Source organism: Peromyscus leucopus, chromosome 9 (assembly GCF_004664715.2).
Source record: "Peromyscus leucopus breed LL Stock chromosome 9, UCI_PerLeu_2.1, whole genome shotgun sequence".
Taxonomy (NCBI): domain Eukaryota; kingdom Metazoa; phylum Chordata; class Mammalia; order Rodentia; family Cricetidae; genus Peromyscus; species Peromyscus leucopus.
The window spans coordinates 95,470,498-95,480,835 of NC_051070.1; the positions used below are offsets into that span (position 1 = coordinate 95,470,498).

Below are 10,338 nucleotides of genomic sequence, written 5' to 3' on the forward strand. Positions count from 1 at the left end.
TAAGTGCTTCCTGGGAACCCTCCACGGGTCCTCTGAGTGCACAGCATCCTGGCAGAACAGCTCAAATGCTTTTATTGTTGTTTCTTGATTTATATGAAACTCCTCTCCTTCAAAGCACCCAGAGATCTAGTTACACAGTTACAGCCAAGGGCTTAAGTGTGTAATAGATCCAATAGCTTGTTACTATGTGTGAAGATATGCTAATCACCTGCATAGAACAGTAGGGTCTTGGTGTAGAATCTAGGGAAAGGAACCTATCAAGAAGTAGGGCTCTCTGGACCCCTTTCCTCATCACACCTCAGTAAAGCCTTTGTGCTTGAATTCTCTGTAATTGTTGGACACTTTTTTTTTTTTTTAATAGGGAACACTTCACGAATTCCCGTGTCATCCTTGCGCAGGGGCCATGCTAATCTTCTCTGTATCATTCCAATTTTAGTATATGTGCTGCCAAAGCGAGCACGGACACTTCGTTTCGTTGGGGAATAATATCGAATAATAAGACCCAAAGAGCAGGACCTTTACCACATAATTAAACATCTGGAATCTTGTGCAGACCACCACACTTACCTAGCATTCGTGTGGGTTTCTGGGGATCCAATTGCTATTTCTCAGGCATTCTTGACAAGGGCTTGAACCACTGGGCAATCTCCCCAACTCCCAATAGTTTTTTAAAGTGATTGGAGCAGGAATATGTTGGACCAGTTTTGGAACATAGTCCTAAAATGGAGTCGTGAGAGGAGAATTCTGAGTGCTTGTGAGAACACTCCAAGAAAACAGACAAGAGTCATGTGACCTGTTTCTTCAAAACATGGAATTGTTCTTGGAAAGTGTTTTCATGCTCCTCCGAGGTGTAGCAGATGGGAGTGAGTCTACTTCAGACTACTCCCTATTGCTTGTGGTGTTATTCACTTAACGTTTAAACTGTCCTTTGTGTGCCTCTGTGGAAAAACATGTTTTTGCCATGTGTGGCTTGTCCTTGTGATTGTAAACAGTTTGAGCTCCTGAGAACTTTACTTACGTGACCTCTGTTAACTTTCAGAGTACAAATTGTCTGGGGTTCTGAATAAAGTCCACCTTGTTTATCGGCTCCATTCTCCCGGGTCCCACTGCCTCTAGGGTGACAGGCCAGTGTGTCTTTCTGAGAGAAATTAGGGGACCAACCGTCACATCTCTTCAGATGTACTACAGGCCGGTCATGGCTGTGCCACCCCACATATGTGCCACCAGCGTGGGGAGGGGATCCAGGCAGGAGAGGGGGCAGGCAGACTCTCATGCTTGTTTGGTTGCTTACCTGCTCCATACCTTAGCCCTGGATCACACCCGGGGCTGAGGCTTGGCTCTGTAACAGACCTGAGGGACCAAGTTAGGTCCTCAGACTCCAGCCCTGGACCGCCGCCAGGCCGCTGCCTGCAGTTTGCAGGCCTGGGTTGCCTTTGCTTGCTGGGGAGCCTCAGCTGGTAAAAAGAGGAGGAGGGATAGCTGGTAGGAGTGTCTTTTCTTCCACCGTTCTTTGTTTTTTATCGGATGCTCTGAACAGCCAGGCAGTCGGCAGAGAGCTGGTCTAGATGTTAATTCCTAACTGCTGCCCACTGCGTATTCTCGGGAAGCTCTCTGAATCTGTGTTCTGTAGTAAAAACGAGACTGCAAATATTCCCTCAGAGTTGCTGTGGTAGGGGTGAGGGGCCAGGGCACCAGAACAAGAACAAACTCTCTCTCATATGATACTCATATGATGCTTGTGTGGTTTTTGTTTTGTTTTGTTTTGTTTTTACACATCATAAAGAAAGGTGACCACTAGCTGTGCAGAATTAGTTGTTTTCTGAGACAATCCAAAGAAATATAGACCTGATTGATTAGACTTCCCTTCAGCCTCGGCAGAAATTCGGCAGGAATATCTTGTGGCTATGAAGAGGGTTTGCTCAGATATAGTACACACATACATGTTTGTGCACAGTACCTTCGGTGAGATGGGTGGAAGCTGAGCTGATGCAGAGGGATTCCAGGGCCAGCCTGCGTACAAAACCAAAGCCTGCTTCAAAAACCAGGGAGAAAAGAAGGACAGCAGACAAACAACTAAACAGAAAGTCTGAGAAACTAAAACAAAAATAAATACAGGCCTGGTGGCTCATGGCTGTAGTTCCAGGCCTTGGGAAGCTGAGGCAAGAGCGTTGCTGTGAGTTGGAGGCCAGTCTAGGTTGCATAGGAATCCAAAGTCAGACTAAAATAGAGTGGGACTCCATATTAACCAAAAACTGAACCAGCAAGATGGCTCAGTGTCAAGCGCTTGCTGCAGAGACTGACACCCTGAGCTTGATCCCTGGATCCTAGAACATGCAAGGAGAGAGCAGGGGCCTGCGAGGTGTTCTTAGACCTCCGCACGTGTGGTGTGTTGCGTGTGCACCACTTGTATGCACACACACAATAAATAAATGTAACGAAAGTGTAAGATGTGAAAAGCATCCATGCAAAAATAGAAAGAGGAGAAAAAGGAAGAAATGTGAGAAGCACATTAGGCCAAGCTAAGCCTGTGTTTCATTAACTCGGCCAGATCACAAGCAAGCCGATTTCTACAGAGAGGAAGCCAAAGCAAGACAAGAACTCTCTCAAGAAGCTAATTTGTTTGTCTAACAATTTATTTATTTGAAATAAATAAAATTACTCACTACTGTCCACAGAATTCCTAGATTATAACCCCAGGCTGTTTTTCATTTCGCCAGAATACGAACCCAGGCTGGCCTCCACTCCACGATCTTCCGGCCTTGCTCTGCCGAGTGCTGGGATTAGAGGTTCGCAACCCACACCCAGCTCTCTGTTTTGATTTTTTAATAATATTTCATTGAACTTAAAAAAACAAAAACAAAACACAGTGGTTTCACCAGTGCCTTGTGGTGTACACCCAGGCGTATGTGTCCAGTCACTGCCTTCTCAAAAGACAAATACTGGCGCTTGTTTTAGCAGGGTGGTCGGCTGGTTCACAGTTCCGAGGGTCCGGTCAGTGCATGAGCGCTCTTCATGTTGCCCGTGGTGAGGCCGAAGAACACGGTAGGTAAGGCCCGCTTATGTGGAACTGCTCACCTCACGGCAACTGGGAAGCACAGAGAAGGAGAAGGGCTATATTCCCAAACAGCCTTCAAGGGCACCCCCAACAATGTGTTTCCTGCCGCTAGATTCCAGCCCCTGAGGGTTATACCACCTCCCAGTGTGCCACAGGCTGGCAACGAGGCCGTTAGCACATGACCTTTGGAGACTGTTCTGAACTCAAATCACAATAGTCCCTGTACAGGGCTATTCAGTTGGTGTACAAGTGAGGGGGTAGTGTGGTATGTGCACATATGTTTGTGCACATGTATGTACCTGTGTATACATGTGGGGAAACAGAGAAAGAACCCAAGGGTCCTGACGTATTGCTCTGTCATATTCTCTTGAGACAGTATCTCTTGCTGACACCTGGAGCTGGCCTGTCTGCACTCCCCAGGGTTTGGGATTTACAAGCCTGCACAGCCATGCCCGTTTATCTGGGTGCTGAGAATTCGAACTCAGGTCTTCAGGTTTGTGTGCTCTTACCCTCTGAGCCATCTCCCTAGTCCTGGAGCGTTTGTTAATGGTGGGTATCTCGGAACATCTTTGGGGCATGGAACACAGTAACAGACGAATTGGCCGTGTTCATCTTCGGCAGGCTGGTATTCACTGTGTTTCCTCTCTGAAGAGCGGTGACTAGTTTATAGCAGGATATGAGAAGTCAAGTGTGGAAGCTCCTCTAGCTAGGAGAGAGAAAAGAATCCAGTCTGGCCCAGCGTCTGAAGGGCGAGCTGGGTGACTGGCTGTGGTGATCTGGAAGGAACTGTGTTTGCCATGTGTGGAGGCGAGACCAGCTGCTCTCACTTCTGAGTGTGTAGATTGTTCTAGAAAAAGGTCTTTGACTTTTGTTCATAACACTGCTGTGTTTCTAGCCATTTATCCACAATATAAGAACCCACGGGTGACCCAATGTCTCCCAACCCATGCTCTTTCTGCAAGGTAGGGGGCTTTTCAACTGTGATGAGAGAAAATTGCAAGCCTTTATCTGCTATGTGTTTGTCTTATCCTCTATCCTCACCACTGCCTGCTTTAAAAATGAAGAAAAAGTGCTGATGTTGCCCTGAACCTGGTGATAAGTTTGTCGTCTTCGACACTTATCATGATTGTGAAGTCTTTTGAGGTTCCCAAGGTCACTGCTATCCAGGAAAGAGGCTAGCCCTGAACTCACAGATTAAGTGCAACAAGCCAGTGCCAGCTTCTTAGTAACATGTCTGGGCTGTTCTTACAATCACGAAACACATCTATCTGCTCCAGGGTGTGGAGGCAGCACTCAGACCTCTGTCCCAGGCCCGGCACATTTCCTCCTGCTCTCTAGAATGGACAGCACACCTCGGGCAGGCAGGATGCTTTCAGTGTAGCAGAAATACCGACCAAAACTGCCTGTAGGGGCTGAACAGATGGCTCCGTGGTTAAGAGCACTTTGCTGCTCTTGCAGAGGACCCAGGTTCTATTGGGTTCCCAGCACACACAAAGCCGCTCACAGCCATTGGCAGCTCCAGATTCAGGGAATCCAAAGCTCTCTTCTGGCCTTCCAGTGGGCACCAGGCACACACATGTACATATACATACATGCAGGCAAAACACATAAAATAAAAATTAAAAAGTGCCCGTCATGAAACAATGGACTGGCATCCACAGGCATGTGAACATTTTAGAGGCTTCAAGACAGTTCATCTAGCTGTAATGCTCTCTAGGACCCAGGTTCTGATTCTAAGGCACTGCCCAGAGAGTGGGCTTCTCTACAGAGACACCCTTCAGGGTCCCAGGATGGTGGTGAGGAGCAATCAGGAGTCCTAGTTTTCTTGTTCACATCTGCTGAAGATAGAAATAAGCTGTCCCAGAGGCTCTCTCTAGTCAAAGACAAGAATTTCCCAGAAGCGCCAGCAACCTTCCCCTGACTCACTGAACCAACTTACAGTCCATTTTTGCACCAAGTGCACTAAGAGAATGAGATCCCCTTCATTGGTTCAGCCTGATCAGGACCACCCAAGACACCCACCAACCACATCCCACACCTGTGGCTGCCGTAAGACAGAAGAGCAGACACAGAGAGACAAACCTAGGTGCCTAAACTAGCACCCAATCGGTGCCAAGGTCCTGGTGAAGATTAGGCAGTCCTGAGGAACACGTGACTCGGGATGTCAATCCACATTTCTGGGTCAGGGCCATTCATTCACATTAGGCTCAAAATAAACTCCTTTTAAAAAGTTCTTTAAAAAAATGTGGGCCTGGAGAAATAGCTCTGTAGTTGAGAGTGGTTACTGTTCTTGCAGAGGGCCTGAGTTTGGTTCCCAGCAGCCACACTGGGCAGCTCACAACCACCTGAAACCACTTGTAACTGCAGAACCAGGGCATCTCTTCAGGCATCTGCACACACATGGCATATACCTACATACATGGCACACACACACACACACACACACACACACACACACACACGCGCGCGCGCAAATAAAAACATTTTTAAACTTAAAATAATAAATAAGTGTATCTGGTACAGTGAGCAAACAACGTGAGTCTCTTCCCTTCCGAGTCCAGAGTGTTAACCCTTCATTGTGGTGATATTTTGTTGTATTCTAATAAAGCTTACCTGAGGATCAGAGGACAGAGTCAGCCACTAGATTAACCACAGAGCCCAGGCAGTGGTGGCACACACATTTAATCCCAGCACTTGGGATCTCATGCCTTGTTCCCAGTATTTGGGAAGCACACACACCTTTAATCCCAGCACTAGGAAGGTTGAGAGAGGAAGTGAAATGGCTGGGTGGAGAAAGGCATATAAGGCGGGAGGAGACAGGAACTTGAACTCCTTTGGCTGAGGACTCAGAGGCATTCAGTCTGAGGATTCATAGAGACAGGAGCTCACCTCCCTTTCAGCCTGAGGATTCAGCAGTGGTGAGCAGTTTCTCTAGAGGCTTGTTCCTTTGTCTCTCTGATCTTTCAGCATTCACCCCAATATCTGGCTCCAGGTTTTTATTATAAGACTATTTAGGATTCATGCAACACTTCATGGAAAATAGAAATACCTTCCTGAGAGTGAAAATATGAACTCTCTAACTTGTGTGGCATCCTGTACCAGGATGACCCAGAGCAAGCTTTCCAGGAGACCTCCATGCAGCACAGCAAGGCTTAGCTGCCAGCTGCTCTGGGAAGGTCCTGCTGGAGCATGATGGGTCCCGGATTAGCTGCTCAACACAGCATCTATGTGGGTTGGAGATGCCCATAACACTGCCACCGTTAGGTCTTCTTCGGGGCTCAGTGGTAATGCCTCTGGTAGTGCAGACACCCGACTTAACACCTTTCCCTGGATCCTTTCTCTCTAAGCCACTTCCCAGCAGGACCATGGTTCTGGTGAGTGAGAAATGAGAGATGGTTTCCGTGAGATTTCTGAAAGTGTCTGTTGTCTCAGTGGACATGTGACCACTCTACTTTTCTCCCTGTGGCCCGGAGATGTAATGGCTAGGGTGACTACCAGGCCATGGAAGCATATGGAAAGCGGATGACCCCAGCCTTGATACCACCAGACATGTACCTGATGGAGACCCATTATTATGGGGAGTGTCAGTCTTGACCCAGGTCCAGCCATTGTGGTGCCACACAGATCACTGCAGGGTCTGCTGCAAGGACTCACAGCATGCTGAGGCTGAGGCCAAGCTTCCCTCACTGCTCTGAGCACAGCCGAAGAGCTGCTGCGGGCCCCTGCCCTGTGACAGAGAACCCTAGTGGCCAGCACTGTGCCAAGGACAGTCTGCCAACTTTGGCCCTGTTCCTGAGCCTGCACCTACCCTGACATCTCCAATTCTGCCTTCCATTGTTCCTTATCTTCTTCCAGGGCCAGGCCCGCATCCTGGTCTTCAGGCTCCTGCCACTGCCCCTTTTTATCTCTCACTAGCATGGCTGACAGTAAATTACACATCTAATCTCGTCCTGGAGTCTGCATTTTGAGACACCCAAATTCATGCTGCCACGTGGGCCGCAAGTGTTGGTTATTTAAAATCAGTTTCTCTCCCAACAGATATGGTCCCAGGTCTCCTGTTTATACACTAGAAAAGCTGTGAGAAATTGAATTATTAGAGGCCATTTTAAAGTCCAAATCCACATACTCATTCCTTTCTTGTTTGAACCTGTATTTAGAAAATAGATCTATAAGTTAGTAAAGGTAAAAAGCATGCACTTTATTTTTTTTACTGCAAAAACAGGATCTGGCGTCAAAAAAGCTGGTCCACAAGCATCCTTTCTGATTTTGGTGGAGCCTTACATGAGCTAGGCAAGGGCTCTGCCAATCTCCTGTTAAATACTCCGCGCCCCCCCCCCCCCATTGACTGTGCCCATCTAAAACAACCAAGGACCTTGGCGTCTTCCACACTCATTTCCTGTCCCCTGCAGGGAGTAGCCTCACAGTCAGCTCTTAGTGAGCCCAAGGAGCAGGGCTTTTTAAAGAGTTAGCTCCACCCTGCAGAGAAACCACAGCCAGCAGGGCAGCTCCTGTCCCTCCCCCACCCAGAGTTCCTCCTCTTCCCCAGAGGCAGTGTGAAAAAGGACTCCAGAGAAGAGCACAGAAAGGGAGAAAACTCACCTGCCTTCACACAGACTGTGGGGTGTAAACCATGAGGGAGTCAATACTGAGGACGGCACCCTTTCCCTGAAGAGGCTGGTAGCCCCGAAGCTTCTCAGTCTTTCTTGACCTGTTGTCCTGACTCACTCTCTGGTTGATCTTACATTTGATCTTTACATGTTTTTGTGAACCGCTGGAAATACTTTCCAGAGCAAGGTGGGACTTGTGCAACCGAATGCATAAGCAATTCTTGTTAATACATGCATGCCTTCAGGCCTGCAGGCTGGGGGTGCCTGGGTTCAACAGTCAGCTTTACCTTTGCCACTGTGTGAATTAGAGGTGAATGTGTGCCCTGGTGTACAGAGGAGACCGTTTGGGGAGTTACGCCCACCCCCAGCCCTCAGCAGAGTGAGGTCTCTATGAATGCTCCCCTCGGAATCTTAGATTAGAGGCAGGCTGCTGCAGGGTCTGATCCTGCCTGGTGGATGCATTCCTGTCTGCAGTGGAATGAGGCAGGACTTCCAGAAGGTGGCAGACAGATGATAATTTTTCTCATATCCTTGAGGGATCTGGAACTAGAGGAAACAGCAGGTCCCAGAGAGAATGACTGCAGGGAGTCAGGGGGAAAGTGCATCAAGACTATTGATCCAAGGAGGCCCAGAGAGTGTGGTTTTCCCCGGAACAGCTGACGAGCAGTGTGTGTGTGTATGTGTGTGTGTGTGTGTTTACAATGTAGTAGTATGATTTTTTAGCACCGACAGCTAAGGGACTTGGGATAAAGGGACTCATAGACCCAGGGGCATCCTATGAAGTCCAGCCAGGCAGGCTGCTATGACGGCCCAGTGAAGTCCAGGTGTGAAGAACAACTGGCCTCAGTCTTCTCTTGCCTAGGCTCCTTAGGCCTAGGAAAGGGACTGCATCTTCCCCAACCATTTAATTTAACCTCAGAACAGGGAGAATTCTCCATAAAATATGCAAAGTGCCTTGGAAGAAAGGAAGGCAAGCCAGATCGGAACAGTAATTTTTGTTGCTAATTCTATCTCAGGCATCCTGTGTGAGGAACATGAACAACTGGGAGCATTGTTTCTCAAAAGCCTAGAAATTCAACCAAGACCCCACCCCCACGGCAAGAGGAGCTGGGGCCCTCTTGAATAAAGTGAGAATTACAGCCAGAGTTTCCTCTGCATGGAAGAAGGAAGTCTGGGGGCTGCTGATGTGTGTCTGAGTGTCAAGCAGAAGCTGAGCACACACATATACTTAAAGCTATTTCTAATGTCTTCTGGAAATACAAGCAACCATAAAAACTCAGTTTAGGATTACAAAAGCCCTTCAAAAGCCTTTCCTGGGATATTGGAAGCTTCCACTGCTGCTGGGTATAGCTAATTATGTAACTTCTTCCTCTGTAAATCACAACTAACAAAGTCGAGCAGGTGAATCACACTCTTTTGTAATGGCAAGATATAAGTTACCATAAAGCCTTTCAATCCCCAAATTTCAAAGCAATGCATTTGATGGGGCGTGCTTGCCTTTTTCCACCTGTTATTCATAGTACGCTGCCTTGGAAACATGTTTACAGTGTACTTACAAAATGGAAAACTCACTCCTAGCCCCTGACCTTGGAGGAGGCTCACAGGGCCCGGGTCTTCTAAGTCTCCTACAGAAGGTGGGAGCTAAAATCTCTAGTTTTGCTTTAGAACATGGCCCTTTAATTTCATCATGGATGTTTCCTACGGCCCCCTGAGGTGACACAGGCCACAGACATCAACACGGACCCCAGCGCAGCTGGACCACAACCCAGACATGGCCCTTGGCAGCAGCTCAGACCTGGATGACGTCATGGCTCTGTGACTCGGATGACGTCATGGCCCTGTGACTCAGATCAGGATGGCACAGCTGCAGCACGGCTCTTGGACACCAACATGTCTTCAGGTGGCAGGCCAGATCCCAGGCGTCCCTGGCCTTTGATGGATGTCACCATGGCCCCAGTTGGCAAGCAGGCCTCCTACATCAGCCTACTCCTCACTGACTTCATTTCTCCTGGTCCGCCTCTTTCCACGGCGTAGGAAACATTCCGCTTCTCTTTCTCTCCCATTTCTCCACATATCTGCTCATCATGACAGGACCCACCTACCCAGCTAGCACCCACCTAAGCAGTCTGGCCTTCTGTGTTTTAAACATGGGAAACTAATCGCTATTTTCATAAAAGTGTAGGCAAATCATCAAACTATGCTTGGAGCTATCTCCAGTTTGTAACCTGTCTTGCACATCTGACTTCCGGGCCCAGAACCCAGGCACATACTGGGATCACACCCATTTCTGGCCATCTTGGAGTTAGCAGCTCGGCATAGTCCTCTTGGTGCTTCAGACTTCCACATCTCTGTGAGTTCTGGTCACTGAGTCTCGCCTCTGGCCTTTCTACTCCATATTAGTCTCTGCCAATTGCCTTTACATAATCCAAGAGCCAGGGCTCCATCCTTGCCATTCTGGAGGCTCCAAGTACAAGGCACCTGACTGGCTTGGTTTCCTCCTAGGTTGCTGACTTGCTTTGCAGGTCACTGTTGCTTTTCAGACGGCTGCCCTCAGGCTGCCTTGTCCTGTGGCTGTCTCTCTGGCCCTATTCCTTCTTCTCATAAGGACCCCAGTCAGACTAGATTAGGGCCTACCCCAACAACCTCATTGTACCTTACTACCTCGTTGAAAGCTTT

The 10,338-nt window shown here is 48.3% G+C and overlaps 1 long non-coding RNA gene and 1 other non-coding gene across 2 annotated transcripts; both read right to left on the reverse strand.

The window, feature by feature from the left end:
• Positions 1–353: 353 nt before the first annotated feature.
• Positions 354–460, reverse strand: LOC114697433. Its single transcript, XR_003735180.1, has one exon. It is a non-coding gene; the product is annotated as a U6 spliceosomal RNA (small nuclear RNA).
• A 2,216-nt stretch (positions 461–2,676) lies between these two features.
• On the reverse strand, positions 2,677–7,777 carry LOC119088594. Its single transcript, XR_005092260.1, has 3 exons — positions 7,655–7,777; positions 3,565–3,761; positions 2,677–3,085 (listed from the first exon to the last, which is right to left on the reverse strand). It is a non-coding gene; the product is annotated as an uncharacterized LOC119088594 (long non-coding RNA).
• Between the last annotated feature and the right edge of the window lie 2,561 nt (positions 7,778–10,338).